General features: G+C 38.0%; 1 protein-coding gene and 1 pseudogene across 2 annotated transcripts in view; one reads left to right on the top strand and one right to left on the bottom strand.

Annotated features, from left to right (window-relative positions):
* The window catches only part of ZFAND3 (zinc finger AN1-type containing 3), a 332,222-nt gene that overhangs the window by 54,196 nt on the left and 262,538 nt on the right, over nucleotides 1-15,488 (top strand). The gene's annotated exons all lie outside the window — the stretch shown is intronic.
* On the bottom strand, nucleotides 247-2,630 carry LOC116635631 (annotated as a pseudogene).

Here is a 15,488-nt window from a genome sequence, read left to right as displayed (position 1 = left end):
TGTACAATTGACCCTCAAGACAACGTGAAGGTAGGAGTGCCCACCCCCATGCAGTCAGAAATCCACATGTGACTTTTGACTTCCCAAAAACTTAACTAATTGCCTATTGTTGACTGAAAGCCTTACTGATAACATAAGAGTCATTTAACACATATTCTGTATCTGCTTTATATAGTGTACTCTTACAATAATATAAATAAGATGCTAAGGAAATCATGAGAAAATACATTTACAGTACTATACTGTGTTTATTGAAAAAAATCTACATTTAAGTGGACCCATGCAGTTTGAACACATTTGGTTCAAGGGTCAACTATTTTTTCTACACACTAGTAATAAACAGATAATGAAATTATGAACATAATTCCATTTATAACATCAAGATCAATAAAATGTTTGGGTATAAATTTAACAAAAGAAATGCTAAGACTTGTACAGTGAAACTATACAACATCACGGAGAAAAATTAAAGAACTAAGTGGAGGACCGTATTGCTAAGAAAGCAGAACTCTCCAAACTGATTTATCTTATCAAAATCTGTCTGGCTTTTTGAAGAAATTGACAAGCAGGTCCTAAAACTCATTTAGAGATTCAAGGGACCCAGACAACCAAAACAGTCTTGAAAAAAAAAAATAGTAACGAAACTGGATGACTCACACCTCCTGATTTCAAAACATACTATAAAGCTACAGTGATTAAGACAGTGTGGTTGTAGCAGATACATACATGATCAGTGGAATTCAGAGTCCAAAACTAAACTCGCTCATTTATGTTCAATTAGTCTTTGACTAAAGTGCCAGGACAATTCAATGGGGGAATGAATAGTCTTTTCAACAAATGGCACTGGGATGAGTATATTGGGCCTACCCAGATAATCTGCTCATCTCAAGATCCTTAATCATATCTGCAAATTTCCTTTTGCCATGTAAAGTAACATATTCACAGGTTCTGGGGATTACGATTTGGGTATTTTTGGGTAATCATCATTTATCCTCCCACAGTTCCTGACCTGAGGGAGAAAGTATTTAGTACTTTAACACTAAATGTGATGTTAGCTGTGGGTTTCTCATAGATGCCCCTTACCAGAGTGAGGAAGTTCCCTTCTACATTTACTTTGTTGAGTTTTTATCATGAAAGAGTGTTGGATTTTGTTAGAAACTTTTCCCTTGTCTATTGAGATTGTATGGTTTTTGTCCTTTAGTCTATTAATATGGTGTATTTACATGAATTGATTTTTAGGTGTTAAATATTGCTATCCTGGGATAAATCCCACTTTGTCATAGTGTATAATGCTTTTTTGGTGGATTTGGTTTGCGAGTATTTTATTGAAGATCTTTGTATTTGTAGTCATAGGGATATTAGCTGTAGTTTTCTTTCATTTTGATGTCTTCACTTAGTTTCGGGCTCAGGGTAATACTGTCCTCATAGCCTGAATTGGGATATGTTCCCTTCTCTTCTATTTTTTGGGGGTAAAAGTTTATGAAGAATTGGTAATATTTTAAAAATGTTTGGTAGAATTCACGAGTGAAGCCATTTGGGCCTCGCTTTTCTCTGGGAAAGAATTTGATCTTTTTACTTGTAGATCTATTTTAGATTTTTTTTTTTTCCTTCTTGTGCTGGTTTGGGTAGTGTCTTGCTAGGAATTGGTCCGTTTCATCTAGATTACCTAACTTGGCATAGAATTTTTCTAAATTAGTATTCCTTTATAATCCATTTTATTTCTGTAAGGTGGGTAGTGATGTCCTTCTTTCATTCCTGATTTTAGTAATTTGATTATTCTCTCTACTTGGTCATTTAGCTAAAGGTTTGACATTGAAAAAAAGTCTTTTCAAGGAACCACTTTTTGATTTTGTTGATTTTCTCTATTTTTCTTTTCTCTATTGCATTGGTTTTGCTCTAATCATTATATTTCCTTCCTTCTGTTTGCTTTGGGTTTAGTTTCATTTGCTGTTCTTTTTTGTGTCTTAAGGTGAAAGATTAGGTTATATAGATTTGAAATAGTTCCTTTTTGATCTTTTTCCCTTTTTAATATAGTCATTTACAGTTAACCTTTTTCCTCTGAGAATTGATCTGGCTGTATCTCAGAACTTTTTTTTTTTTTTTAAACAAATCTACCCCTTTGTTTACTTTTCATTAAATTTAAATCCTTGAGGGGTACAGCATCACACGGATTCTGTGGCCAGTGGCTTTAGCAGGAAGGTTGCTTTGGAATTTGGCACAAACCATGCCACTGTTCCATGAGCATGAGTTACTTTTCCCCAGATTACTCTGGTTTTGTTTGGTTTGCCACCAGGAGTCACTGTGTTGTTCTTTGCTTTGTACACATAAGCACATCTCTTGCCTAGATAGAATTCTGTTTCATCTTGAGCATAAACACCTTCTATTTTAAGAAGAGCTGTGTGCTCCCTCTGGTTCCGGAGACCCTCCTTATAGCCAGCAAAAGTGGCCTTGGACCACAGCCTTCCGGACATTATTTGGCATTATAGGAGTCCTGTTCCCAGCAGGCCGCACTTATTTGCAACCAGAGTTCAGCAACAAGAGCTCTTTATCTCAGAACTTTTGATAGGTTTCATTTTCATTCATCTCAAAGTTTTTAAAAGTCATGCATGTTTTAAGAAATTAAGAGAATATGTGGGAAATATATATAAATAAATATATAATATATATTTATAATATATATTATATATAAATATAAATATTTATAATATATAAATAAAATACAAAATTTTATATTTTCCCATATACTTAACATTTTCTGTTTTTCAGTTTTCTTTTTTTGTTCTGAAGATCAGAATTTCCATCTTGTATCATTTGCCTTCTGCTAAGTAAACTTCCTTTAGTATTTTTTTCTTTTTTTTAAAGATTTATTTATTTGAGAGAGAATATTAGTACATGGAGGGAGGGAGGGAGGGGCAGAGGGACAGGGAAAGAGAATCCCAAGCAGATTCTCTGTTCAGTGCCCTGAGATCCTGACCTGAGCTGAAATCAAGAGTCAGATACTCAACCGACTGAGCCACCCAGGTGCTGTCCCTCCTTTGGTATTTCTTATATTGTAGGTTTGCTGGTGATGAATTCTCTTAGCTTTTGTTTTGCTGCAAATATTTTTATTTTGTCTTCATTCTTGAAGGATATTTTTGCTGAATATAGAATTTTGGGTTGTCAAGAGTTTTTTTCTTTTAGCACTTAAAAAATGCCCTTCTCCTGTCTTTTGACCTCCATTATTTTTTATGAGAAGTCACCAGTAATTCATATTACTGTTTTCTTACATGTGATTTGTCATTTTTATCTGGTTGTTTTAATAATTTTCTTTTTTTTGGTTGTTGGCAGTTTGATTTTGATGTACGCAGGTATTTTCTGTTTGTCCTGCTTGTGGTTCACTGAGCTCCCAGCATCTGCACATTTCCATCTTATACTACATTTGGGAGATTTTCAGCCATTATTTCTTTGAAATTTTTTTCTGTTCCATTCTCTCTCATTTCTAATTATGGGATTCCAATTATACTTATGCATATGTTTAGATCTTTGATTTTTACAACATATCACGTATGACTGTTCAGTTTTCTCATTGTTGTTTTTTCCTCTCTTTTTTGGATTAGATAATTGCCATTGATCTTCAAGTGTAATGACTCTGTTAGCAAGCCCTCTTGCTCAACTATAGACCCCAGAAGTTAAAACCAAAAACAGACAAGATAGACAAGACTGTTTAATTCACGCTCTAAGTAAAACCCATTGTGCTTATTTCTTACTCTTTTTTGAGGCATTGGTGAAGATACTTTGCAGTGACCGAGAACGTCCCAGCTGCCAGACCAGAAAAGCCCTGATAGCAATAGAATGCCCAGAAGACCACATCCTGTGCGTCACCTTCCTTACCCATGATACACACACTGACCCCACCCATGATCACGTACCCTCTGCCTGCTCTCTTGCATGAACCCCCTGGAACCTCTCCTATAAACCTCTAGGTGTCCATTTTGTGGGCACAGAGGTTGGTTGTTAGGGCTTGAGCCTGCCACCTCCCCCAGCTGCCAGCACCCAAAATAAATTTCTCCCTTTCTCTTTTCCAAACTGTCTTGAGTTATAAACTTCTCGGAATGAGTTTATTTGGGTTTGTTCCACAGCATTGTTGGCAAATGGAGCCAGGAGCTATGCTTTTGATTCCTTCAGCCCCCTCGGGATTTCCTGGGATGGAGCAGTTGGCTGAGGCAGCTCGCCAAGGCTCACCTGTTTGTTTCCTGAGTTAGCAACTGTGATAGATCATTTAGTAACAACACTTTTGCCATTGTTAGTCTGCATTCAGTGGATGTTTTTGTTTTGGGTATTGTATTTCTCAATCTAGAATTTCCATTGGGTTCTTTTTGTAGTTTCTATTTCTCTACTGATATTTCCTGTTTGTTATGAGCATATTTTCCTCAATCCTTGAGCATGGTTATAAGTAGCAGCTTTTAAAATTCTTGTCTGTAAATACTGAGGAATTATATTCAGGTTGGAGGAGACTAACAATACCTGACAGCTAAATGCATTGTGGGATCTTGGATTGAAAGTTGGGCCAGAGGGGCGCCTGGGTGGCTCAGTTGGTTAAGCGACTGCCTTCAGCTCAGGTCATGATCCGGGGTCCTGGAATCGAGTCCCACATCCGGCTCCCTCTGCCTGCCATTCCCCCTGCTTGTGCTCTCCCTCTCTCTGTCAAATAAATAAATACATAATCTTTTTTTTTTTTTCTTTAAAGAAAGTTGGGCCAGAAAAAGGATATTAGTGCCTTGATTGACAGAATTTACATAAGGTTTGTAAAATAATTAATAGTATTTTATCATTAGTTTCCTGGTTTTTACAGCTCTGTGGGGGTTATGTAAGATGTTAACATTAGAGAAACCTTGGTGAAGGTTAAAAATAAAAAACAACCTCTACTAATAACAACATCCAGATTGTCTTGGTTTCTTTTGGTTGTCTTTTCTGTGGGCCACATTTTCCTGTATTTTTTTTTTTTTTATTTAGTAATTCAGAATTGCATCTTGGACATTATGAACAATTTATTATAAGGATTTTGGATCTATGGTGTACCTCCAAAGAATATTGACTTTGTTTTAGTAGGATAGGCTCAAGCTCCAAATCATTTTTCCCTGTGGTCACCAGCTTAAATCTATATTCAGTTTTTAGTCTTATCTGGGATGCATGTAGTCTATTTCACACATGCCTCTTTCAGGGATCAGCTAGAGATTTAGGGCCAAGTTTACGTGTAGACTTTGGACCTATCCCTTTGTGGATGTCTTATTTCCTTGATTTTATCCCTCAATTCCCACCTGGTGGAGTCACTCAGAATTCTGTCCTCTGGTTCTTAAATGCCAGTAAGAGTGTGGTTTCTGTTCACATTCTTTTACCTAACAGTGCTTAACGGGGCCTTCCTTCAGGCAAAAAACCAAAAAAATAAATAAATAAAAAATTTCCTCAGTGCCCTTCCTTTTTTCATTAACTCCCCTATAGTGTCTTTTCTGCTTTGATTGCTTTCCATTGTCTTCAGGTAGTTACTTTTTAATTTTGTCAAGTTTACAGTTATCTTTGGGACAGTTGGTCCAATAAGAGCACATTACGGTCCATTTCCAGTAATCTTAGGAAGCACCTCCTGGAAGTGGAACTTAATATTTTGTTTAACCATTTCACTGGAGTATGATACATCATATACGTGCACATACACACACAAAGTGCACCAATTGTAACTCTACAGCTCAGGATGCTATTACAAATTGAACTGACTTACAGAGAGAAATAGAACATTACCAGCATTTCAGAAGCCCCTTTCATATCCTTACCCAATCACTACTCCCAACTGCTTCTCTAAAGTAGTCTCCTATCTTCTAGTGCCTGTTATTGAACCTTGTATAACTGATATTATTCATGTATTTTGCTTTTTGTCTGGTGTCTGTGTTTGTGAGATTATTCCATGTTGTGTGTAGGAGTAGTTTGTTCATTCTTGTTGCGGAAAAACATTTCATTGTGTGAATTTACTATAATTCATCTATCCCTTCTACTGTAAATGGGTATTTGGATTTCCATTTTGGGCCTATTATAAAAAAGTGGTGCTTGAAGATTTTTCTACAAGTCTTTTGGTGTACATATGTATGCACTTATATTGGGTATGTATGAGTAATTGAATTACTGGGTCATAGGGTATGACCCTTTTGTTCAGCTGTAGTAGATATTGCCAGACAATTGACCAAAGCAGTGGTACCTAATTGTTTTTTTAGTGAACAAATACTAGGAAGTTTTAGCTTCTAGGAAATTGAGATCAAAGAGTTATTGCAAACACAATTTATCATTCTTGCCATGTGCTAACCCCTTAGTATTTGATCGACAATTTGGTAGTTTTATAATAAAAGGTAAACACAGCCTTAATTCATACGTAACACTTGTTTGCTTGCTTAGGCTTATTGAATTTTATTTTATTATTTTATTTTTATTTTTATTATTTTTTAAGATTTTATTTATTTATTTGACAGAGGGAGACACAGCGAGAGAGGGAGACACAGCGAGAGAGGGAACACAAGCAGGGGGAGTGGGAGAGGGAGAAGCAGGCTTCCCGCTGAGCAGGGAGCCTGATGGCGGGGCTCGATCCCAGGACTCTGGGATCATGACCTGAGCCGAAGGCAGACACTTAACGACTGAGCCACCCAGGTGCCCCTAGGCTTATTGAATTTTAGTGGAATCATTTATGTGGTTATAATTCTTGGATTTGTCATTGACAGTTATATGAGGTATTTTATCTAGTTTTATCAGTCACATAAGTTCTGCTAACATTGGTGGGTTTATCAGGTTCATGGTCCAGGAGTACGTAAGTTTTTTTTTTTTTAAGATTTATTTATATATTTATTTGCCGGGGGGGGGGAGAAAGCGCACAAGCAGGCAGAAGAGCAGGCAGAGGGAGAAGCAGGCTCCCTGCTGAGCAAGGAGCCTGATGCGGGACTCGATCCCAGGACCCTGGGATCATGACCTGAGCCGAAGGCAGATGCTTAACGGACTGAGCCACCCAGGCGTCCCATTATATAAGATTTTAACCTTAAAATTGTTTGTTACAACTTGTTTATGTTCTGTGTGGGTGGAATTTTATAATTTTTATGTTTATTATATTTTGTTGCTTAATGAGGCATTTATATTTAGCACTCACTTGATGTATACACAGTAATCTTGGAAAGTAGATATGACATAGCTAATTTTCAGGAGAAAAGCAGGATACTGAAGAGCAGCTGAAAGAAAGTGGTAACAGAAAATGGTAAGAGATTGACCTTCTTGGGGTCCATCTTTACTGTGTGGTGTGATGCTTTGTGACAAATAGTTATTCTCAGATTAGGAAACTTCTCAATAAAGAGCTAGACAGTAAATATTTTAGGGACTTATGTTGCAGCTTCTCAGTTCTGCCATTGCAGCACAGAAGCAGTCATAGACAATACAGAGATGAGTAATTATTATTACATAATAATTATCAACACTGAAATGTGAATTCATATAATTTTAACATGTTACAAAATAATATTTTTTGACTTTTTCCCCCAATCACTTGAAAATGTAAAAACCACTTGTATTGATCTGCTAGGGCTGCTGTAAGAAAGTACCACAACTTGAGTGGCTTAAATAACAAATTTATTGCTTCAGGGTTCTGTAGGCTAGAAGTCAGAAATCAAGGTACCGACAGGGTCGGTTGCTTCTTAGTAAGGGAAGGATCTTTTCTAGCCTTTCTTATTGGCTTGTAAGTGGCCATCTTTCTGTCTCTTCATTGTCTACTGTGGGTACATGTCTATATTTGTGTATAGATTTCCCAGTCATACTGTTTTAGTGCCCACTGTCACTGCCTCATTTTAACCTGATTACCTCTGTAAAGACCCTGTATCCAAATTAGGTCACATTCTGAGATATTGGGAGTTAGGACTTCAAAATATTTGGGGATGGGTGGGGGGCACAGTTCAATCCATAACATCATTCTTAGATTTTGATCATTAAAAATCAGGTGGGGTAGCCTGGACTTGGCCAGCTGGCTGTACTTTGTTGCACTTGACTTATGTGATTGGGGCAGAGATGATACCTGTAGGGTTTACCAGCCCCTCAAACTTGCTAGGTGCATCTTTAGGTGAGATGGCTAATCTTGTGGACTCTGTAGATTCACTGGAGGCACAGACATCAGTTTCATCTTTGAATATGAGGGACAACAGTTTATACTGATTTACCAGACATAGTTGGATTTCAGGTTTAAGTAACCATTATTCTATTTTTATTTTTATTTTTTTAAAGATTTTATTTTATTTATTTGAGAGAGAGAGCCACCGAGCAGGGAGCCTGATGCGGGACTCGATCCTGGGACTCCGGGATCATGACCCGAGCCGAAGGCAGCTGCCCAACGAACTGAGCCACCCAGGCGCCCCTACCATTATTCTATTTTTAATTTTAGAAAGAATAGACACCCCTCCCCTCACCCCAGCCTAATTGGAGATGTTCGTGGGAGGTGGGTTAAACTTAAAATGTTATAATGTAGTAAGAGCTGGCTTAGAATAGTGATTTGAAATAGTTGCTCAGTGTTCTGTGGAGGTGCTTTTAAGGCTTTCATAAACATTTATTAAGAATTTTATTTTGGGGGCACCTGGGTGGCTCAGTCGTTAAGCATTTGCCTTTGGCTCAGGTCATGATCCCAGGTCCTGGGATCAAGCCCCGCATCGGTCTTCCTGCTCAGTGGGGAGCCTGCTGCTTCTTCTCCCTCTGCCCCTCCCCCCGCCCCCATGCTCTCTATTTCAAATAAATAAATAAAAAAATCTTAAAAAAAAAATTTTATTTTAGGGGCGCCTGTCTAGCTCAGTTGGAGGAGCTTGTGAGTCTTGATCTCAGGGTTGTGAGTTTGAGCCCCACTTTGGGTATAGAGATTACTTAAAAAATAAAATCTTTTAAAAGAATTTTATTTTAAAAGTAAACCCAGTTTTAATATATTAGCAACTACTAATGCATTGTTGCTATTACAGTAGGTCATTTTTGTGCAGATCTCAAAATTTGTTCTTTTCTTTTTGCCGTCTGTTTTTTTTTTTTTTTTTAAAGATTTTATTTATTTATTTGAGAGAGAGAGAATGAGAGAGAGCACATGAGAGGGGGGAGGGTCAGAGGGAGAAGCAGACTCCCTGCCGAGCAGGGAGCCTGATGTGGGACTCGATCCAGGGACTCCAGGATCATGACCTGAGCCGAAGGCAGTTGCTTAACCAACTGAGCCACCCAGGCGCCCCTTTTTGCCATCTGTTTAAAGAGCATCCCAAGGCTCTGAGGTAACCTGTTTAAAATAAAAATCAATCTGTTACTGTTAGCAAGGTATATGTGTGAATCAGGATTTTCTTGATTTCCATCTATGTGTCAGTTCCTGTTTGTATAATATTTGCATTGCATATATGATTCTTATTCATAACCCTTGATTTCAGTATATGTTAATCAAATTAACCTTGTATTTTTGGTAATTGACTTTATAATATTTGAAGGCTTTACATTTGAACTTTGAAAATATATTTACTGTAGAACACTTATTTTCATTTTATATTCATGTTGTCTGTAAGGTTTCATTTGAAAGGAAGTTTTTTACTACTAGAAAATTTGGGAAATTGCTCATTTTGCACATGTAAACTAATAGGAAAAGGTGAGGAAGGAGATAAAGGATATTGATTTTTTTGAATTGTGTTAATATACTGATGGGGAATGCACAGCAGAAATGCAATCAGTTCAGGTTACTAGTTATCCCGAGTAGATAACTAGTTTTAGAATCCTATGGATGCTTTGTTTCTACCTTTAACTTCGTAGATACACCATTCTTTATTATTTCTTGGTATAAGCTAAGTAGAGTTACTAGTAGCTCCTGAATAGGTCAAAGAACTTTTTGTTTGTGTTATTGGTAAGAGAAGGCATCTCTGTCAGCATTATAGCAAAACAAGTCTAGGAAGGGTTTAAAATAGATACTTCTTGACTGTGCTGAATAATGTATAGAAGAAAATACAGAAAAGGAAGGATCCTGTCCCTCTTGTATATTAAAAGCTATATCTTTGGAAAATATTCTCTGTGCGGCAGTTCTTATATTTGTTCACGTAGTTGAAATGATCTGTGGTTCTTTTGAGGAGGTAATGAGATAGTCAATTTTAATTCTGGTCAGTCATATCAACCCCTAAAGGTCTGTAAAGAACAGCAGTCAGTTATGGTGTGTCTTAATGTTGTTTAGTGCAGAGGCAGAGGGCATTTTGGAGTGTGGTAGAAAGAGCAGTGAGCCTCTTCTGCACATAATGATGTGAGGAGATTATTGTGTAGAGCTGTGTGTCCGTTTTGGCTTGCAATGGGATCATTACATCCTCTTTTTGTCTTGTTTCTGAGATTAAAATATACCTACATATAAATTGGCTTATTGAAGTTAGTTATTTTAGATGTTTAGTTATTTTTTTTATTTTTATTTTTTTAAAATATTTTATTTATTTACGACAGAGAGAGACACAGCGAGAGAGGGAACACAAGCAGGGGGAGAGGGAGAGGGAGAAGCAGGCTTCCCGCTGAGCAGGGAGCCCGATGCGGGGCTCGATCCCAGGACCCTGGGATCATGACCTGAGCCGAAGGCAGACGCTTAACGACTGAGCCACCCAGGCGCCCCAGATGTTTAGTTTTTTTTTATGCATATTTATTAAGTTCTTTGCTTTGAAAGTATTCCTACTCCATTGTGGAAGGCCTAGAAATGTATTAATTAATTCTGTGCCTGCAGCAATCATTTCCTTGAGTGACACATGGATCCTGGGTTTTAATGTTTGTATATTTATGCCAGCACTTTATGCACGTAAAAGAGGACTGGAGAATTTTGTATAAGTGTTCAATGATATATTTTAAAGACTTTTAAAAAAAGTTTATTTTTAAATTTATTTTTAGTAATTTCTACACCCAACGTGGGGCTTAAACGCATGATCCTGAATTCAAGAGTCCCAAGCACTTCTCACTGAGCCAGCCAGGTGCCCCTTAAGACATTCTTGATAATGTGTCATCATTTCTTCAATGGGAATAAAGTTGTGATTTTCATATCTTGAGGATGGGCAAATCATACCACTTCTCATTTGGAAGCATTTCTTCCTTTGGTATATTCCTTATGTTTGTGAGGGGAAAATTTTTCAGTGTAGCGTTCTCCTTTGTTATTCTGTAGATAATTTAATATGAGTCTCAGATTACCATGAAAATTCATTATTTCCTTGCTTCTTGGTTGTGTGTAGATTTTCTTTGAAACTGGAGAAATAAGAGAAAGGAAGCAACTTCAGGCTGTTAGGTTGGGAATTAGTTTACTTTCTGAAAAGGATTTGTACTGATCTGATTGGTTAGGTTTCTCAGAGTGGTGAGGAAGAGACACTTGATAATCACAGAGATGGAGTGAGCGGTGTAGAGGGAAATTTGCTTCATTCACTGCATAGGTAGTACTCAATCTCCAGTTTTCCTGATGAGGTTCTTAAATAGCTAGGAAAGTGTCTCACTTTTTGCTTCAGGAGCACTAACTGCTCCAGATAACCCTTTCTCAGCTCTTTGAACTAATCCTACAGACAGGGTTTGATTGGATTGATTTGGCATTGTTGAGCCTGGAGCAGGCATCCTTGTTGGTCACAGTTGGGAGTTAGGAGCTTCGGAGGGAATCCCATCATGCCCAGCCCATGTGTGGTTGACTACGAGCCTGAAGAACTTTTCTTCATTCAAACCCGTGTGACCTTTGTGTTCCTAACAAAGTACACCTGGGCGGAATTACAAGGGGGAGTGATAGGATGGTAGAGAGAGAACAGGTTGGGGCCAGTTTGTTCAAAATTATCTTTGTGTGTGGTAGGATGTTTCATAGATTTTTGGTGGAGTAGAAACAGGCTAATTTTCATTCCAAATGCAGAAGAGGTTTTTTTTGGGGGAGGTGCAGGTGGTGGGATTGATTTTAGAAAGTGGGAGGGTTGAATGCAACCACCTTTATTATCTATGATACCCTCATGGATTTGCATAGTAGGGGTGGTGATTTCTTGTGGCAATTAAAAGGAGTTTTTTTAATTTTTTTATTTTTTTTTATTTTTTTTTTAAAGATTTTATTTATTTATTTGAGAGAGAGAGAATGAGAGACAGAGAGCATGAGAGGGAGGAGGGTCAGAGGGAGAAGCAGACTCCCTGCCGAGCAGGGAGCCCGATGCGGGACTCGATCCCGGGACTCCAGGATCATGACCTGAGCCGAAGGCAGTCGCTTAACCAACTGAGCCACCCAGTCGCCCCTAAAAGGAGTTTTTTTTTGTGTGTGTGTAACTAACAAATATATAGGTATATCCATGTACCGGAACCCAACTAAATGAATTAATTGCATAATCACGGGTACTTAAGTGTGTGGGTCTGAAGCTTTTTTTTTTGCTTGTTTTTAGTGAATATTTTAAGAGTATTCAAATAACTAAATGAAGTGGATGAATGAACATGCTTTTTATCTTAATATGGATGATAGTAAATTCATTATTGGTAGAACACGTTATTTATATAGATACATAGATCCTTTAAAAATGTGAATTTGGGGGCGCCTGGGTGGCTCAGTTGGTTAAGCGACTGCCTTCGGCTCAGGTCATGATCCTGGAGTCCCAGGATCGAGTCCCGCATTGGGCTCCCTGCTCAGCAGGGAGTCTCCTTCTCCCTCTGGCCCTCCCCCTCTCATGTGCTCTCTCTCTCTCTCTCTCTCAAATAAATAAATAAAATCTTTAAAAAAAAAATGTGATTTTGGGTATGAAAACTAAAGAGCACATATAACCAGATATCTTTGATATTTAGTTCTTTTGAACTAAATATTATTTTTAGGATAGCTGAAAGTTGTCGGCTTAGAACTTTTTGAGGGGGTTGTGTAGTAGCCTATGCATGGGGACAGACCATTAGTGCTAGCTGCCTGGCTGTATTTTAAGGATTAAAAGCAAAATCTTTGCATGTGATGTTTTGTATATTGGACTTAAAAAAATCCACAAGCTTTTAGAAATTGTGAAGATATGGGTCATTTTTGTTCAGATAAGAGTTAGGTCAATAAAGCATTTACTAACATGAAATGTTTTTCTTTTTCTCTTTCTTGGTATTAAAAGAAAGGTGAATGGATGAAATAGCCATTAAAGGATTTAATTTAAAAAAATGTAGCAACAAAAACCACACACTCTGGCTGTCCATGTTACTTTAAGCTTCATATTTCAAAACTATATTCACAGCTTCAGAAATAAACTCTACAGTAGCTGAATGGTATTAACCAGTGCTTTTCTTCTTTGCATTATCCTATTGTGTCAGCAGGGATGCTGCAGCAATTCTTTTTGATCTAAAAACTACTTTGTTGTGGAACTGAAAAAGAAAAATGTTCTAATCTCCTGCTAAAATTTTACCTGACAGTGAGGTCAGTCAGACAATGGAATAACTTGCTAAGGGAGTTCAGTGAGAATCTTTTCACTAGAGATGTTCCGGAGTTGACTGAATGAGCTACTTGGAATTGAAGATCAAGCTGGAAAAATTCTCCAGGATGAGATAACTTCTCTGAACTAAAAATTTTAAAAGGAATTAAAAAGTCTGTATTACAAGTTTTGAGAAAATATTGCCTAAAATCACTGATTCAGAGTTTAGTTTTTCAGGTATGTTTTATTCTTTATAAACATCTTCCATGAAGTATATATTTAATAATGGAAGGTTTTTTGTTTTTTTTTTAAGCTGTATAGTTCTAGATCATAAATTACTGTTCCATCATATGTATTTTGAAAAGTTCATTATTAGGGCACTTGGGTGGCTCAGTAGTTAAGCGTCTGCCTTCAGCTCAGGTCATGGTCCCACGGTCCTGGGATCGAGCCCCGCATCGGGTTCCCTGCTCGGTGGGAGGCCTGCTTCTCCCTCTCCCACTCTCCCTGCTTGTGTTCCCTCTCTTGCTGTGTCTCTCTCTGTCAAATAAATAAAATCTTTAAAAAAAAAAAAAAAAAGAAAGAAAAGTTCATTATTAGATACCCCACTGTTGTATGTTAGTACATCGTAGAGGAGTCTGTAAGGGAGGGCTGAGATTATAATGGCCTTTATATTACAGAGCTGATGGGTGGTTGGTCAGACTGTCAGGGTCATTATTAATGTCCTGTAAAGTCATGCCAGAGATCTAGATTTGATTGCCTGTTCTACCTTTCTGCTTAGGCCAGCGAGAGATAGGACTGTTGGTAGAGGGAGTCTGTTAGCTCCGGGGCAAGGCTAAATCTTTAATCCCTCCACAGGTTCCCCTTTCAGTAATTAGAAAACAGCTGGGCTGCTGGGGCTTTGTTGTTTTCAGATCTCCTTAGCTAAAAGGTACCTGCTATACAGGGTTTTTGAACATAGCAATAGACCACTAAGTGGTAAAAACAAGAATTTTAAGTCTTTGGAACCTTTATAGAGATTTTTGTTCCTGGCTGCTTAGGGTGTGAATAGAAAAATTTGGTGTTGAGAAAGGAAGGACTGCAGGGATGGGGGTTGAGGCAGGAGTGGAGTTGAAGACTGTATTTAGAATTTCAACAGATGTACTTAAAAAAAAATTATTCCTCTGGGTGATAGTATATGGTTAAAAAGTACAAGAAGTTAAAAAAGATCCCCATATAATCACATGAAGACTACAGGTCACTGGGGTACCAGGGCTTAGCAAGTGGTCAGCATGAGGACAGTTTTATTATTTTTACTTCCTAATAGCCAGTTTAATTTCACTGGTGTTGCAGCAGAATGTCCCCAATATTGAATTTTCCAGTTTCTCTAGAGCATGGTCAATGTAGAGATAGGTAGCTATGACATTAGGGCGCTTTTCAGTGACAGGGCAGTTGTGTGGTTAGGTCCCTGGATATGGGGCTGGTGGAGGGAATTTTACTTTAGGGCCAATGTTAACAAAAATTTTACTCTTTGTGTCTGTCATTAAAGTGATCCAGCTGCTTCTGAAATAGAAAGGACCAACAATGGCCTTGGGTTTAATAATGCTGAATTAAGTAAACATGTTTAAAGTTGTTCAGACTAGGAGTGGTTTCTTGTTTCCTCTCTTACAGTATGGAGTGGCCAGTAAGCACTGAACCTTAGGCTCTTCAGCTTCTGTTTATTGGTGAGGTGGGAGGGGATGGGGGGTGGTGTGCAGTGATCAAACCAGAAGCATGAAATAGCCTTTCCCTTTGCCCAAGGATGGAATACTTGTTAAGGTCAGGGCTTTCAGGCCTCGGGGTTCCTCTGATGCCTGAATGAACCATTGCATTCTAAGGTACGTTTTCCAGTCCTAGGGGTCAGTCCCTGCTGCTGTACTTGTCCACTGGAGGAGGAATGCAGAAATGACTGTAACTCCTGTCTAATCCAGAGACCCCAAACCTCACTGGTCTGTGCACCAGCCCCATCCTCATTCGTTTAGCATGGAGAGTTTATTTTTACCTTCCTTTTTGACATTAGAGATGAGGGCCAGGACTAGATCATCCCAGTTCTTGGGCTGGACTTTATACAAAGAT

This window comes from Phoca vitulina, unplaced genomic scaffold, assembly GCF_004348235.1.
Source record: "Phoca vitulina isolate PV1807 unplaced genomic scaffold, GSC_HSeal_1.0 scaffold11, whole genome shotgun sequence".
In the NCBI taxonomy this organism is placed as follows: domain Eukaryota; kingdom Metazoa; phylum Chordata; class Mammalia; order Carnivora; family Phocidae; genus Phoca; species Phoca vitulina.
The sequence above is the reverse complement of the archived record's forward strand: the minus strand, read 5'-3'. Positions and strand labels throughout refer to the sequence as shown.